This window comes from Marmota marmota, unplaced genomic scaffold (assembly GCF_001458135.2).
Source record: "Marmota marmota marmota unplaced genomic scaffold, marMar, whole genome shotgun sequence".
Classification (NCBI taxonomy): Eukaryota; Metazoa; Chordata; class Mammalia; order Rodentia; family Sciuridae; genus Marmota; species Marmota marmota.
In genome coordinates, this window is record NW_025999943.1 from 8,283,870 (window position 1) to 8,299,472 (window position 15,603).

A 15,603-nucleotide genomic window follows, 5' to 3' on the forward strand; every position below is an offset into this window, starting at 1 on the left:
GCCTGTATCACTCATAATCTCACTTTTTCTTATAGATGTGAAATGAGAAACTCTTCCTTTCCTTCTCTCCTGACTCTTTGGCCTCCACTCTAGCCCCCATGATTAGGAGATCATTTTGTATTCTTCTAGCCTTTATTCTAGGTGTATAGTAATAAACATTTTGTTGTTTTTATTTTCCCAAATGAAAATAGAATCAGGCTATGAATATGGTTTTGCAGAGGGCTTTTTGTTGTATTTACAACATCTGGTTTTCCAAACCACTGTGAATGAATCGTTTTTTTTTTCTACTTAGCTGCTGCATGAATTTCCTTTAATGAATATTCTGTAATTGATTCAACCGTTTTTCTCTCAATTAAATTTTCCCTCAATTTTTGACTAGTAAACAACACTGCAAGGCATCCTGAGGCATAAATATTTTATATATTTAAGTAGTACTTCTTTTGGATACTGGAAGTGAAATTGCTGGGTCAAAGGCCATATGTATTGTTTTTATTTTGATAGATAATGTCAATTTGCCTCATTAAAATTACACCTATATTCACTCCCACCAATACCATATGAAAGTGCCCATTTTCCCTTTACAAAGACTGAGGATGTTATCAGTCCACCAAAATGTTGCCAACTGGTAATTTTTATTGTTTAATTTTCATTTATTTATTATTTAAATGAATCCTTTTATCTGAAGCTTATCGGACATTTATAGCCCCGTTTCCTTGAATTTATTTTTCATTTGTATTCTTTTTCGATTTTTATATATTTATATGAACTTATATATGAGGCATATATATTAACAAGCCCACCACTTCTTCCACAATACCTTTATTTTATTTACTTACTTATTCTTATGTGGTGCTGAGGATTGAACCCAGCACCTCACATGTGCTAGGCGAATGCTCCTTCTTTGTCAATTTTCTATCTGGCTGATTGTATTTTTTCTAAATGATTAGTAAAACATTCCAGTATTAACCTTTTTTTTCCACATATGCTGCATACATTTTTCCCAGATTCTCGCTTATCTTTTAACTTTATTTTTATCCTTTCAAATGAATCAGTTTTTATAATTTTTGCTATATTACATTTCTCTCTATGGCTTCTAGGTTTTCTATTACACTGAGAAAATCTTTCCTCATCCCCAAATTATAAAATTTTGTTTCATTCCTTTTTTTTTCTAGCATTTTTATAGTTTTTAAGTTTAAAAAAAAAAGTATAGCAGGGCCCAGTGGCACACACCTGAAATCCCAGCAGCTCAGGCGGCTGAGGCAGGAGGACCACAGATTGAAAGCCAGCCTCAGCAATTTAGCAAGGCTATAAGCAACTTTGAGAAACCCTGTCTCTAAACAAAAAATAAAAAGGGCTGGGGATGTGGCTCGTGGTTAAGTGCTGCTTAGTTCTATCCCTGGTACCAGAATAAATAAATAAATAAATAAAAGTATAGGCTAGATTATCAATTATTATAACATCATTTGGAATAATTCTTTTTTTGTCCTATCTTATGAAATACTACAACTGTCAGTTACTAAATTATCAAATTTATTGATGTATTTTTTAATATTGAGATATTACATGGTTATGTATTTACTACATATATTTTAATATCTGGTAGGCAAGTTTCCTATACCAAAAGAATTCATCCCAAAGGCAGCAATAAATAATGTTTATGTCTATAGGACATAAAATATAAATGAGATTGTTCAAGAAACTCTGGTTTATTTATTAAAAATGATGTTTTCCGAAAGCACATACACACACACAAAAAAAATATTACCAAATAGTAATATTTTTAAACATTATCTCCTGGTCCAGTTGAAAAAAGTAATGCTTTTTTAAAATTTTTTTTGGAAAAACAAACAATTTTCTATCATTTCTTTAAGCTGACAATAAATTATTGCTACCACATTTTACAGTCCATGTCAAGACATAACTCCAATTAGGAAACAATTTATTCTATCCAGTGAGACAGAATAAATGGCTTACAGTGGCAGTCCATTTTGCAATTGCCAGGACTATAGCCCACAGAAATTTTTTTTCACAGATGGTAGTTCCCAAGAGACCTAATCCCTGGGATCTTCCCTCAGATAATCTGCATTTTTAAAAATCTTTGTTTCAATCCAGAAGAAATAAATTTTCACTAAGCTGTATTCTTACCAACACCAAATTATAGAAAAGAAGCTTTTTTACAAAAGATTATTTAATGACCCAGATGAAGCTAGCATGAGGGATGTTATCAGTAAGAGGCATAGATATTAACAAGCCCACCACTCCTTCCACAAGATGTTTACCCCATTGCTGCTATGGCCATAGACATTCTGGAAGGAGAGGGGGCACAGGGACAGGGTTCCAAAGGAACACCCCACAAACATGATCCCAACCCAGGACTCAGGTCTTGCCAACCCCTCCATCCTGTAGCATTCTTATTCAGTGCAAATATCTTCCCGAGGGGAATGAATGGAAATGTATACAAACCACTGAATTATTCATGTCCTTCACACTGGGAAGCTAAATGATGAAATGTTCCCCAATTTAGCTTGACATGAAGATGCGGATTTTGTTATCCATTAGGCCATCTTTGTGGCTGCTGAAGATCATTCAGGCAGAGGTCAAACATAACTGAATACAGACTGAGAAAAAGTCTGCCACATTGTTCTTAATGAATATCATGTCAATTGAAATCAGTGGGCATCCCTCAACCCCCTAAAAAGACACAAGTTCTCCCAAAGGAGTATTAGCATCTGTTTGCACACCTGAATGTCTGCTTCTTCAAACTGACAGAGACAATTAAACCAGACATAATTTGCATCTTGAATATATAATTATTCTTTATCATAGCCGTGAGCTAAGATCACATCATTATCATTAAAACTGCTTTCTTGTCCTTTAAATATTGTGTAGACTGCAATGCTCAGAGACCACATTTGTATTCAATTGTCTTAATCCCTCCACACTAGAAATACAGGACTGTGCTTTACTCATTTTTATATCCTTTACATGTCCCATTCTCAGGTTTGCATTCCTTACAGTATAGAGTATAGCACCTTGCACATAGTAAGTATTCAGTAAACATAATAAAATTATATGAAGGATCAAATATTGTCTAGAATAGCATCCTCTGGGTGGATAAGTGACTCAGTATTATTCATTTGCATAAGTCATACTCATTTGAAGATGTAATATTTAGATATTTAAAAGCCCTTATACAGAAAAAATATTTCATAGAATTTGTATTAACTGAGAATCTGTTGTCTCATATTCTTTCAGATGAATAGCAGTTCTTATGTTACATACCAAAAGAAGGCAAGGCATGTCTAACTCAAATATTTACCTTGCTTGTTTCTTTACACATTAAGAATTCAACAATTTATGGAATTATCTCCAAAAGACATTGTTTTAAAAAAAGCAAGAAACAGAACAACATGCACAGAATGTAGATACTTGTGTAAAAATGTCTTAAATACATATGACATATGTATTTATATATGTGCTTGTATATTTATATGCACTGCCTTGAAAGAATAAATAAGCAATATGATAAAAACAATTCAGTAAGTAGTTACTATATTAAATGTGTTCTCATGCTAATTTTTTTATATGCCCTTCAGGGCTAAGCCAGAGGAAATACTTCCAACACCCCCAAAAGAGGGAACAAACTCCAAGTCAATTGAGTGCAGAGGAAGAGGGTGTTGTTAAGAGTGATTGATAGGGATACTCCACTTGGACTCAATCCAGAACTTCCTCCACTGCCCCCTACCCCCCAACCCTGCACCAGCTACTTTTCAGTCCATTGATATGCTGTTTTCTTGGGTAAGATTGGTTCAGAGTCTGCACAGAAGAGGAGCGAGCCTGCAGCAGGAAAGATGATTTCAGGGTCTGCAGCTGAGTGGGCTGGAAAAGGTGGAAACAGACCAACCACCACATTCAATAAGGACAATGTCCTCCACACCATCCCACTCATCCCAGTGACCATCTTATCAGGTAATTTAGTCCCATGAACACAGTTCAAGTATGCTGCTTTTAAAAAATATTTGCTTTCTTGATGTTTTGAAGATAGAATTTGAGACTAAACAAGAATAGCAGGTGAAATTGAGAAAAGTCTTAAAACATTAGCAAAACAGATTTGGGGGTTTAATGGCTACTATAATAAAATGTATGTTAAATTTATAAACAAGCCTATGAAATGGACATCATTATAACACTGTCCTGGGGGTTTATGCTATGAAATTACTTTTCTATGAGCAAATTTATTTAAACATATATACATTACTTTTTATAAATTTTCTGAGACAGTACAAAGAGAATTTCATTTTATGCCAAATTTCCTTCTATCAAGGATCATAACTGAGTACTATGAACTGGGATCTGGGACAAAGACTGTGGAATTTGGAAGAAAAAAAATAGTGTCAGAGTATAACACCCCAAGTCAAGGCCATAATAGGAGTCAGGAGAGCCAGCAAAGAGAGGAGCAAGCAATGTGGGAAACACCAGAGCAGTGAAACTAGGTTCAGAGCCCAACATGGAGCAAAAGTCCAAAGGAAGTTCCAAGATAACATAGTTTCTAGATCAGAAAGCCAAGACAACATAAGAAAGACAATTTTAGATGAAAGAGGCCATTAGGCTCTCATTGATTACAGAGGAGTCTGAAAAATCAAGGTTCATGGCCAAAAGAGAGAGTTGAGAGATAGGCTTAGGACAATAGACAAGTTCCCAACTGTATTAGATACAACATTCCTTTTTTTTAGATTACAAAAACTTAAAATACCTAGTTTCAGAGCATTCTGTGAAAGCATATTTAGAAAAGTGTTCGGTAAAGTTTTGTGTCTGTTTACCACCCCAGTCTTCTCCACCATCCCTAAACAGATTTAGTCACGTCTTCTGTTTTGTTACCTGTTCCCTCTAGTAAATAATGCCCTCTATTATACATTTACCCAAGCATTCCCCATCTAAGACCAATTCAAACTCCAAATCACTTATGAAGTGGTTATTCAGCCCAACTTGAAAGGATTTCTCACAACTCAGAATTTTCAGGTTGCCCGTTTGACCCCCAACCACTATATTGCCTTGTGTTATTAATTTTATTTTCCTGGTCCTATTGTCTTATGCTAAGACAGTAAGATACTTATCAATTGTCTCCTATTGAGAAATACTGTGGAAGTATTTGATAACTAATGCTATCATGAGGAGGGAGAGCCGAATAATACTGATATTCTCTTCTCAAAATGTAAAACACAAAACTAATCTTAGCTTCCACATCTGTAAAATGGGATTAACAGCCACTTCACTGATTTAGGGATTAATAAGGTATATATGTGAAGCATTCAGTTAGCCTACAATGTGATATGTCATAAATGTTTGTTGTCTTTGAATCTGAATCAGCCACTCTTAGGAAAACTGAACTCTGCTTTTGATCCAATTTGATACCTGTGAAATCTCCCAATAATATTGACAGACTTTATCCGGGAGTTCTATTTGTAAAATCCCCAGAAACATATTGGGGGGTATCAAATTCACAGAAAAAAATCAAGTGGGTTTTCTATTCAAACTCACACCTAGTACTGAAGACATTTGATAGAAAGAGGACCCTCCAAAAGGATCTTATTTTATGTTATTTATAACATAGTATAAATTTAGACACAGTGGATTTGATTTATATATGTTAACCAGATGGTATTGAGAAATAAATAAGTTATATGAATATCACATTAGCCTTAAATAAAATGAGAAAAAAATCAATCAGTAGAATAACAAGAATATTGCTACAGAAAGTACTTGGTCTTGAAGAATGAGACTAAAGGAAATACATAACTGGATAGGGAAGAGAATTGACAGTGGGTACTAGAGATGGTTCAGACTGGCCTGCAAGAGCCAGTTAAATTACCAAGAATTGTGTGAGCCAATTGTTAAAATGGCTATTATTAAAAGTTTCATTATATAAACTTACAATGAAATAAGTCATATTAAAAGATAATAAGCATTCAAAACTCATCACTTCCTACTTACTTTACTAAATTTTAGTATTATCTAATTTTTTAAAATTATTTGTCTATTCTGTCTGTGTGATAGAAATATGCAATAGTGTGCTACTGTGCATCTCTTCAAAACTTTGCATTCATTGGTGTTCTATTGGTGGCTCAAAATCAACAGTATTACCATATTTACATTATGGAAATTAATAAATGCTGCAAATCAGGGATTCCCACACACAGAGCTAATTGTTAAATATCTGTCAGCATACCACTGATAGTATCCTATTTGCTTCTTAAAGTTTATAAATTCTAACTATTTTCTGGTTGGTTAGAAATGATTCTTCACGAGTCTCCCATGTTTTCACATCTCTTGCAAAACAGGGCAATGACTGTCAATCATTATGAACCATCTTTTCAAGGATTTTTGTAGTAGTTCATAGACTTAAAAATTACAGGGACTCCCTGCAGAGCAAAATCCCCCATGCTTGTGCCCATTATAAAAGACTCAGGTTCCCTAAGCTTCAGATTCCTCTTCTTGAACTCAACCCACTGCCTCTGGAGGAATTCATATGGACAACTGTGTGGAATTTGGGGGCAAAGGAAACAATCCCAAATATGCCAATACTCATACATCTTGCTATGCTATATTTGTGTTACTCTCCACCCCAGAATTTCATCAGCCTCCATCAAACTATGGCAGGCTCACTTATTAGTTTGCAAATAGGGTACAATCTCAGACCCATCATAATTCTTGATAATCCTTTTCTAAAAAGAAGAATAATCTAATATTTTAGTATAACCTATTATAAAGCTGGAGTGGCTAAAAATTATTTCTAGATCTATTTTTTTAGTTGTATATAGACACAATACCTTTATTTTATTTATTTACTTTTATGTGGTGCTGAGGATTGAAGCCAGTGCCTCACACATACTAGGCAAGTGCAGAACCACTGAGCTACAATTTCAACCCTTAGACTTATTTTAATATGGTCATTTTCCTAAATGTTGGTGGGAGAATTTTAGTTGCTAAAACTTAAATACTTTCCTATATCCTTTTCTGCCTGCCCAAATCTTTGCATGCCCTCAATTGTAGGCTAGGTCTCTTCTGTTTGTCTTTTATATGCAACAACAACAAAAAAATCTATTGTCAAGAGAAGGAAAAATAACAAGATAGAGGCAATGGAAGTAATAGCTTAAAGGGAAGGAAGTTATCTTTCATTTTCAACATTGAAAATTAAGCTTAAGATACCAGTAACAAGTTTAAACATGCAAAGACTGCTAGAGAAATAATGAAACAGCTGTTATTTTAGGAAATAACAGTTGACGTAAGAGTAATAAATGCTGTGTTCTGGGAAAGCCGTGCCTGAAGGTCTTATGAAGACTTTACTTTAATACATTTCTTTTTATTATCATTTTAATGTAATACTTACCCATTTGAGAAATATTCATATCCTTAACACAAAATCTTATTTTGGGAGGGGATCATGGTGTCTAGAGGTTTTACCCCACATAGTCAACTTGAGGATCTACGTAGTTATCTTGCCATTAATTAGGACAGGCTCTAGGAACTAGAGGCCATTGTGAGAGTCACCAGAATTAGGATATATAAAAGCCAACTTCTCTATCTATCAATAAAGTACTGCCTGATTCAGGCACATGCTTGGAGCATTGCCATCAAAGTCATGACAATTAAATTGCACCTATTCAATATGAAATGGATAGCAGCATTTACAAGCTACCATCCCTTTATAGTATATTCTGACATAAAATCTCTTTAACATTCAAGACCATGGCTGTGTTGTATTTACAAAAGGAAAAAAAAAAGAGTAAGGAACGCATAGCAATAGAAGATAATCCATTATACACCAATAGAATTTAAACATAGAAAATATTTTTATTTCTAAATTACATTCACTGCATTCTCTATCATTTACAGACTTGCAAGAGCTTCAGAATTAATTAGCACTTACAACACAGAAAAGTCTCATCATTTAAAAATAATCAAGAGTGCCAGGAAATAATTATTGTACAAAACAAGATATCTGTTTTATAAAGATATGTTCATGAGTAATTGATTTCATCTTTTTTTGTGTCTCATTTAACTGGAATAAATAACAGTATTTTAAATTAACATAACCAGAATATGTTTGCCTGTATTTTCTCATATAACATCCAGAGAATAGAGTTAATTAGTAACAACACAACTTCTTCTTTGTCCCTGCCCCTCAACCCTAGTCACAATTTTGGAATCTCCAAATTTCAAAATCTCTCTAGTTCTATCTGGGAGTTCCCAGAAGCAAATCTATTGTGTTTCTACTAACCATAAAGGAGCAGTAACAGAGATTGCATCAGCAAGAACCAGCCTTCACAATGATAAATTCCTACAGTGCTAAATGTGAAGAGCTCTCTGGAATTTCAGTGTGCCAAAGCATGCTGTGATCACTCCTGAAAGGGGAGAAAGAGGAGAGTGTATCTCTTCTTCCTTGGCTTTGTGTCCAGAGACCAAAGTAGAGATGGCTGGTGTCCTCACTTCTTAGAGACTGTAGACATTCCTATTCTCAACATCTGTTCCATGTAAGAGCTGCATTGTGCTGGTCCAGAGATAGGGTTAAGAGGCTGACAAGGTACTATACAAAGTCAAGGCTCTCTTGGATGTCAGAAACATCTGTTAAGGCAAGAGTTCCCTGCCTGCCCCTCTCTTTCTAGGCATGAGTTCTTTTCCCAATTCTTTTCCTTTAGTCCTGCAAATAGACCACTGGCAGGCCCACCCCAGCCCCCAGCCAGACAGACATGGTTGAATCCTAGCAGGAAATACAGCTTAGATTCCAATGGAGTCCCTAGGATGTTCAAGCTGTTTAAATTAAAAAAAGAAAAAAGAAAAAAAAAGCCAATGTAAAAGTTGGCAATCATCTGTAATTACTATTACATACCCAGTGACAAAAAGTTTTTAAAGAAAAATTCTGGTAAACACAGAGTATAAGACAGAGTGAATTTTTCACAACCATCAAGACAGTGAAATTGATGTGAGGATGAACAAAAAAAACATGTGTTAGGCAAAAATAGTCTTATCAATCCATGGTGCTGAAATAATTGTATATCAATATGCGCAGAGGAACTTCAATTCATATCTCATATCATATATATAAATTTATTTTATATACACTAAGGACTTAAATAAACTATAAAACTAAATTTTCAGGACAAAAACATAGGGGATATTATTTGTGACCTTGAACTAGGTAAGAAATTCTTAACTATGCCACCAACAACACAATTTTTAAAAAACTTAAAAAATGATAAATTGGTGCTGTGGTCTAAATGTTTGTGTCCTCCCAAAATTTATATACTGAAATTCTAACCAATGAAGTGATGACATTAGGAAGTGGGACCTTTGGTAATTAGGTCATGAGGACAGAGCCCTCATAAATGGGGTTAGTGTCCATATATAAAAGGCCCCAGAGAATTAGGCTGACTTTTACATCATGTGAGAATCACAATCTAGGAATCAAAAATCTGACTCTCCAGAGCTGCCTGTGACTAATCTTGCACTTTTCACCCTCTAAAACTATGGGAAATAAATTTTTGTTATTTATAAGCTACCAATTTATGGTATTTTGTTATAGCAGCCTGAATAAACTAAGGCCATGGGTTTTGTCAAATTTTAAATATGCTATTCTTAAGAAGAAAAGTCATATAACTTGGGAAAAAAAACATGAAGAATATATATTTTAAAAAACCTTTCAAAACTCCACAGTTAAAAGAAAACCAAACAACAATTATTTTTAAATGGTCCGAATATGTGAACAAACACTTTGCCAAAGAGGATTATGTGAATGGTAAATAAGCACATGAAAATTCACTTAACATTTCCCCTAAGGAAATGTAGATTAAAACAAAGAGTTACTACAACACCACCATTAGGATGCTTAAAACTAAAATGATTGACTATACCAGACTTCAGTGAGGACATGAGCAATTAGAACTCTCCTTCACTGCTAGTAGGAGCATAAAATAGTCCAGTCACAGGGTACAGCCACATCAAAGTTTACGGCAGCACAATTCACAATAGCTAAACTGTGCAACCAAACTAGATGCCCTTCAATAAATGAATGGATAAAAAAGTGGTATATATACAAAATGTAATATTACTCAGCAATAAAAGAGAGTAAAATCATGACATATGCAGGTAAATGGATGGAGTTAGAGAAGATAATGCTAAGTGAAATTAACCAATCCCAAAAAACCAAATGCCAAATGATTTCTCTGATATCAGGAGTCTGATTCATATTGAGTAGGGAGGGGAGTGTGGAGAAATAGATAAACTCTGGATAGGGCAGAAGGATGGGAGAGGAAGGGAAGAGATATGGGTTAGAAATGATGGTGGAATGTGATGAACATGATTATCCAAAGTGCATGTATAAAGACATGAATTGGTGTGAATATACTTTGTACACAACCAGAGATATGAAAAATTGTGCTCTATATGTATAATAAGAATTGTAATGCATTCTGCTGTCATGTGTAAATTTAAAAAAATAATAAAAAATAGTCCAATCACATTGGAAAGTACATATTCAGATTTGAAAAGTGAAACATCATGTTAGGATCTCACCGTTCTACTCCTAAACAGGTATCCTGGACAAATGAAAACATGTATACATACAAAGATTTATCTAAGAATGTTCACAGCAGCTTTATTGTAATAGTCCAAACCTCAAATACCCAAATGTCTGAATTTAAGTAAATGGATAAACAAAAATGAGATATGCTTGCACAATGGAGTACTTAGCAATAAAAAAGCGTTTGTCTATTCCTCCCACACTCCCCTCCCTACTCAATATGAATCAGCCTCCTGATATCAGAGAAAACATTTGGCATTTGGTTTTTTGGGATTGGCTAACTTCACTTAGCATTATCTTCTCTAACTCCATCCATTTACCTGCATATGCCATGATTTTACTCTCTTTTATTGCTGAGTAATATTCCATTATGTATATATGCCACATTTTTTTCCTTTCATTTATTGAAGGGTATCTAGGTTGGTTCCACAGTATCTGTACACAGATACTGTGGAACCAGTATCTGTATCAACTCTTGGTACAGATGACAACATAGATGATGCCAACATAATGTTAAGTAAAAGAAGCCAAACAAAAGAGAGTGTATAGATAACACCTTTATCTTAAATTCTACAACATACAAACTAATACGAAGTCACAGAAAATAGGTCAGTTATTTCTTGGTGATATTTAGGAGAGGAGAGCAAAGAGGGATTATAAAGATGTAGGACAAAACATAAAATATGATGGGTATATTCACTATCAAGACTGTGGTGTGTTTACACAGGTATATGAATAAGCCAAAACATATTGAATTGTACACTTTAAGTTTGTGCAGCTTATTGTATACCTATTATAATTCATTAATTCTTACCAAAACACATAAAAATACTTCCCTAGAATATCAAATGTCAAATATCACTTAAAACTTCAAATTTGGCATAAATAAGAATTACAAACACTCATATCAACTTTCTTATTTCTAAACAGTCTGCAAAATCTGAAATAAATGGAGATTTAGAATTATAACATTTTAAAGTCATTAATAGTCTTATTTTGCAACTTAGTAAAATAGTATAATGTTAAATTACAAATGAATTTCACTATTATGTATAATTATAATGCACCAGTAAAAACAAAAGAGAAAACATTAACATTTAACATCATACATTATACTCTAGTAAAACCTTAAATTGCTAGTCTTTAACATGAAAGGCTTCAATCAATTTGAGAAGGATGATATACAGGTTAAGCATCCCTACTCCAAAAATCTGAAATTATACAAAATCTAAAACCTCTCTCTCTCTCTCTCTCTCTCTTTACAATGGTGCATTATAATTATACATAATAGTGGGATTCACTGTTACATGTTCATAAATGCATATAACATAATTTGGTCAATTTCATTCCCTCCCACCATCCCTTCTCCTGGTCTACTTCCTTTACTCTATTGATCTCCCTTCTATTTTCATGAGATACTCCCTACTTTTTCCCCTTTCTCCTCTCTATCGTCCATGTCTGAAAGAAAACACATGATTCTTAACTCTCTGAATTTGGCTTATTTTGCTTAACATGATGCTCTCAAGTTCCACCATCTTCCTTCTAATGACACAATTTCACTCTTCATGGCTAAATAAATCTCCATTTTATATATATCACATTTGCTTTATTCATTTATCTATTGATGGCCACCTAGGCTGGTTTTCTAATTTGGCAATTGTAAATTGTGCAGCTATAAACATGGGTATGCATGTTTTGCTATAAATGTTATCCAAAGCATGATGACTTTGGATAACTACTGAGGAGTGGAATAGCAGGGTCATTTGGTGGTTTCATTCCTATTCCTTTGGGGAATCTTCACTCTTATTTCCATAATGGTTATACTATAATTTACAATCCTGCCAACAACATATAAGTGTTCCTTCCCTCTCAGCATTTATTAGTATTTATATTCTTTTTTTAAGTCAGTAAGGTTACATTTTATTTATATCAAAAAAACCAAAATTAATTGAAAGTGAATTCCTTTTTAAAATTTGTTCTAATTAGTTATACATGACAGCAGAATGTATTTCGATTCATTGTACATAAATGGAGCACAACTTTTTATTTCTCTGATTGTACACAATGTAGAGTCACACCATATGTGCAGTCATACATGTACCTAGGGTAATGATGCCCAACTTATTCCACCATCTTTCCTGCCCCCATGTTCCTTCCTCTTCCCCCTCCCCTTTTCCCAAAATTCCTTCATTTTTCTCATGCACCCCCATTATAGATTACCATCCACTTATCAGAGAAAACATTCAGCCTTTGGGTTGTAGGGTTTGGCTTACTTCACTTAGCATGATATTCTCCAGTTTCATCCATTTACATGTAAAAGACATAATTTTATTTGTATTCTTGATCACTGCCTTTCTAACTAGAGCAAGTAAAATGTCAGTGTACATTTTTCTTCTTTCTTTTATTTTTATTTATTTTTTTCTTTCTGTGGCACTGGGGATTGAACCCAAAGCCTTGTGCCTCCTAGACAAGTGCTCTATCACTGAGCTTCACTCCCAGCTCCTCTCAGTGTAGTTTTGACTTGCACAAAATCTGAAACTTTTTGAGCATTAATATGACATCACAAATGGGAATTTCAGCACTGTGATCAGTTGCAGTCAAAACACAGGTGCACTAAAAATATGTAAAATTAGCTTTCGGCTACATGTATAAGATGAAACACAAATGAATTTTGTGTTTAGACTATGGTAGACCCCAAGATATCTCATTATGTATATTCAAATACTCCAAAATCTGAAAATAAAATCCAAATCCAAATACTTCTTATCCCAAGAATTTTGGATATGGGATACTTAATCTGAAAAGGGATCCTTGGAGTAGGAATCTACTCTTCCTGAAGTTTTAGCTAAAATGCATAGAAAACAGTGTATTTCAGTGGCCTATGCTAGCAACTGCAACCTTTGAAGTTATTAACAGATATTAGGTGCCAGCATTCTAGCCCGTCAGTGGGTCAAGAAGTCCATTGACCTAACAACAGGATAACAACACTTTAATCTTGTCTCTACCATAGGGTATCCACTCTACTTTGTACCAGGCCCACTATATATGCCAGACACATGAAAGTGATTAATTAGGTTTCTGCTCTAAGGAACTCATAGTTTAATATTATCTTCATGTCAGCAGGCAGTGATATTGTGTCATGAAGATAATTTAGCAGACATATTGCTAAAGAAAAAGACATAATTGTTTAAATGCAGAAATGATTGCATCGAATCTATAAGAAACATTGCTTCATATCTAGGGAAAAATAAAGTTTATTAGATGGCACTATGGTTTATGGTTTTGATTTGTGAACACCCTATGAATCAGACACTCTGACACAAAACAGGTCAAGTACAATGCATGAACAGTGCAAACGAAAAAGAAAAATATAGCCAGCACTATGGAGCAACTTGTCTTTTCACTAATCCTGCATTAGTCAGCTTTTCATCACTATAATGACATATCTGATACAAACTACTTATGAAAATAAAGGTTTTTATTTGTTTGGGTATTTTTTTTAGCTACAGGTTTGAAGGTTCAAAATCTGAACGGCATAGCATGGTCTCTGTGTGGAGACCTTGCTGCCCTTCGGCTGTCTCCTTGTTGTAGATAACAATGGCAGGAACATGGGTCAGAGCCAGTGGTCACATCTCCAGGAAGCAGGCCTGCTCCTTTTATAATGACCCTCCCACAAGAACTAGCAAGGGGTCCCAGAAGAACTACCTCACTCCCCCAGTGACCTAAGAACTTCCCATTAGAATCCATCTTTTCAAATTTCCTCCACTTCCCAACACTGCCCTGCTAGAGACCAAGCCTTTAATCGCTTAAACCTTCAGGAGCCAATAAACCATATCCAAACCATAGCAAGGCTTAAGTTACTGCTCTTTGGAATTTATTTTTGTCAAATATGAGGGTTGTTGTTTCCATTAGACTGTTTTTACATCTGTTGGGTATTTTTCATTACCTTGGTGATAGGTTTCAAATCCTAGTTCTAGGCTTTCTTTGCAAACTCCAGGACTAAGATCATCTGCCCATGTGCTCATTTCTCAAAGAAGCAAGTATGTTGCATGATTCACATAGATGTGCCCTCTATTGCGGTCAGCAAGTTTAAATAACAAGTACATCTAATGGGTGTAGCTCAGGATAATGAGTGTACTTAGGTAGGCCCTTCCCTGTAATTATTTGTGACTTTTCACAATAACCCTCACTCCTATTAAGAAATCATTATAAATTTTAGCACTTAACTCTGCTTGGGAAACTTGCTTGAAATTCTGAATGCACTGGCCATGTCTATACAACACTGAGCAAAAATGAAGATTTGGGGAAGTTAAACTGCACTTAGTAAATCTGAATGATTCAAAGGTATAATGCTCACCTATGACAGTCCAAAATTCGTCCCTTTTACTAAAAGTAAAAAATGTTGTCAATGTTTATAGTAGCTCAATTTACAATAGCTAAACTACAGAACCAACCTTCAATAGATGAGTGGATAAAGAAAATGGGGTGTATATACTCAAAGGAAGATTACTCAGCTTTAAAGAAGAGTGAAATTATAGCATTCACCAGTAAAAGGATGGAATTGAAGAATATCAAGTGAAATAAGCCAATCCCTCTAAACCAAAGGCCAAATGTTTTCTCTAATATTCGGACGCTAATTCACAATAAAGCACACAGGGGTGGGGGGGCAGTAAAGAAGAATAACATTACCTTAGATTAGATAGAGAGAAGTGATGGGAGAGGAGTGGAGGGGATGTGGGGATAGGAAAGATAGTAGAATAAAACAGACATTATTTCTGTGTATATATGTGACTACATGACCAATATGATTGTACAACATGTACACTCAGAAAAATGAGAAATTATATCCCATCTGTGATATATCAAAATGCATAAATTCATTCTACTGTCATGTGTAACTAATTAAAACAAATTAAAAATTAACAAAAAAGAGAAAAAATGTCATTCAGCTAGCTAATACAGACTAGAAATAACTAGGTATTATATCCCCATTTGGCATGCCCACATTTAATTAGTGATGTTCTTGA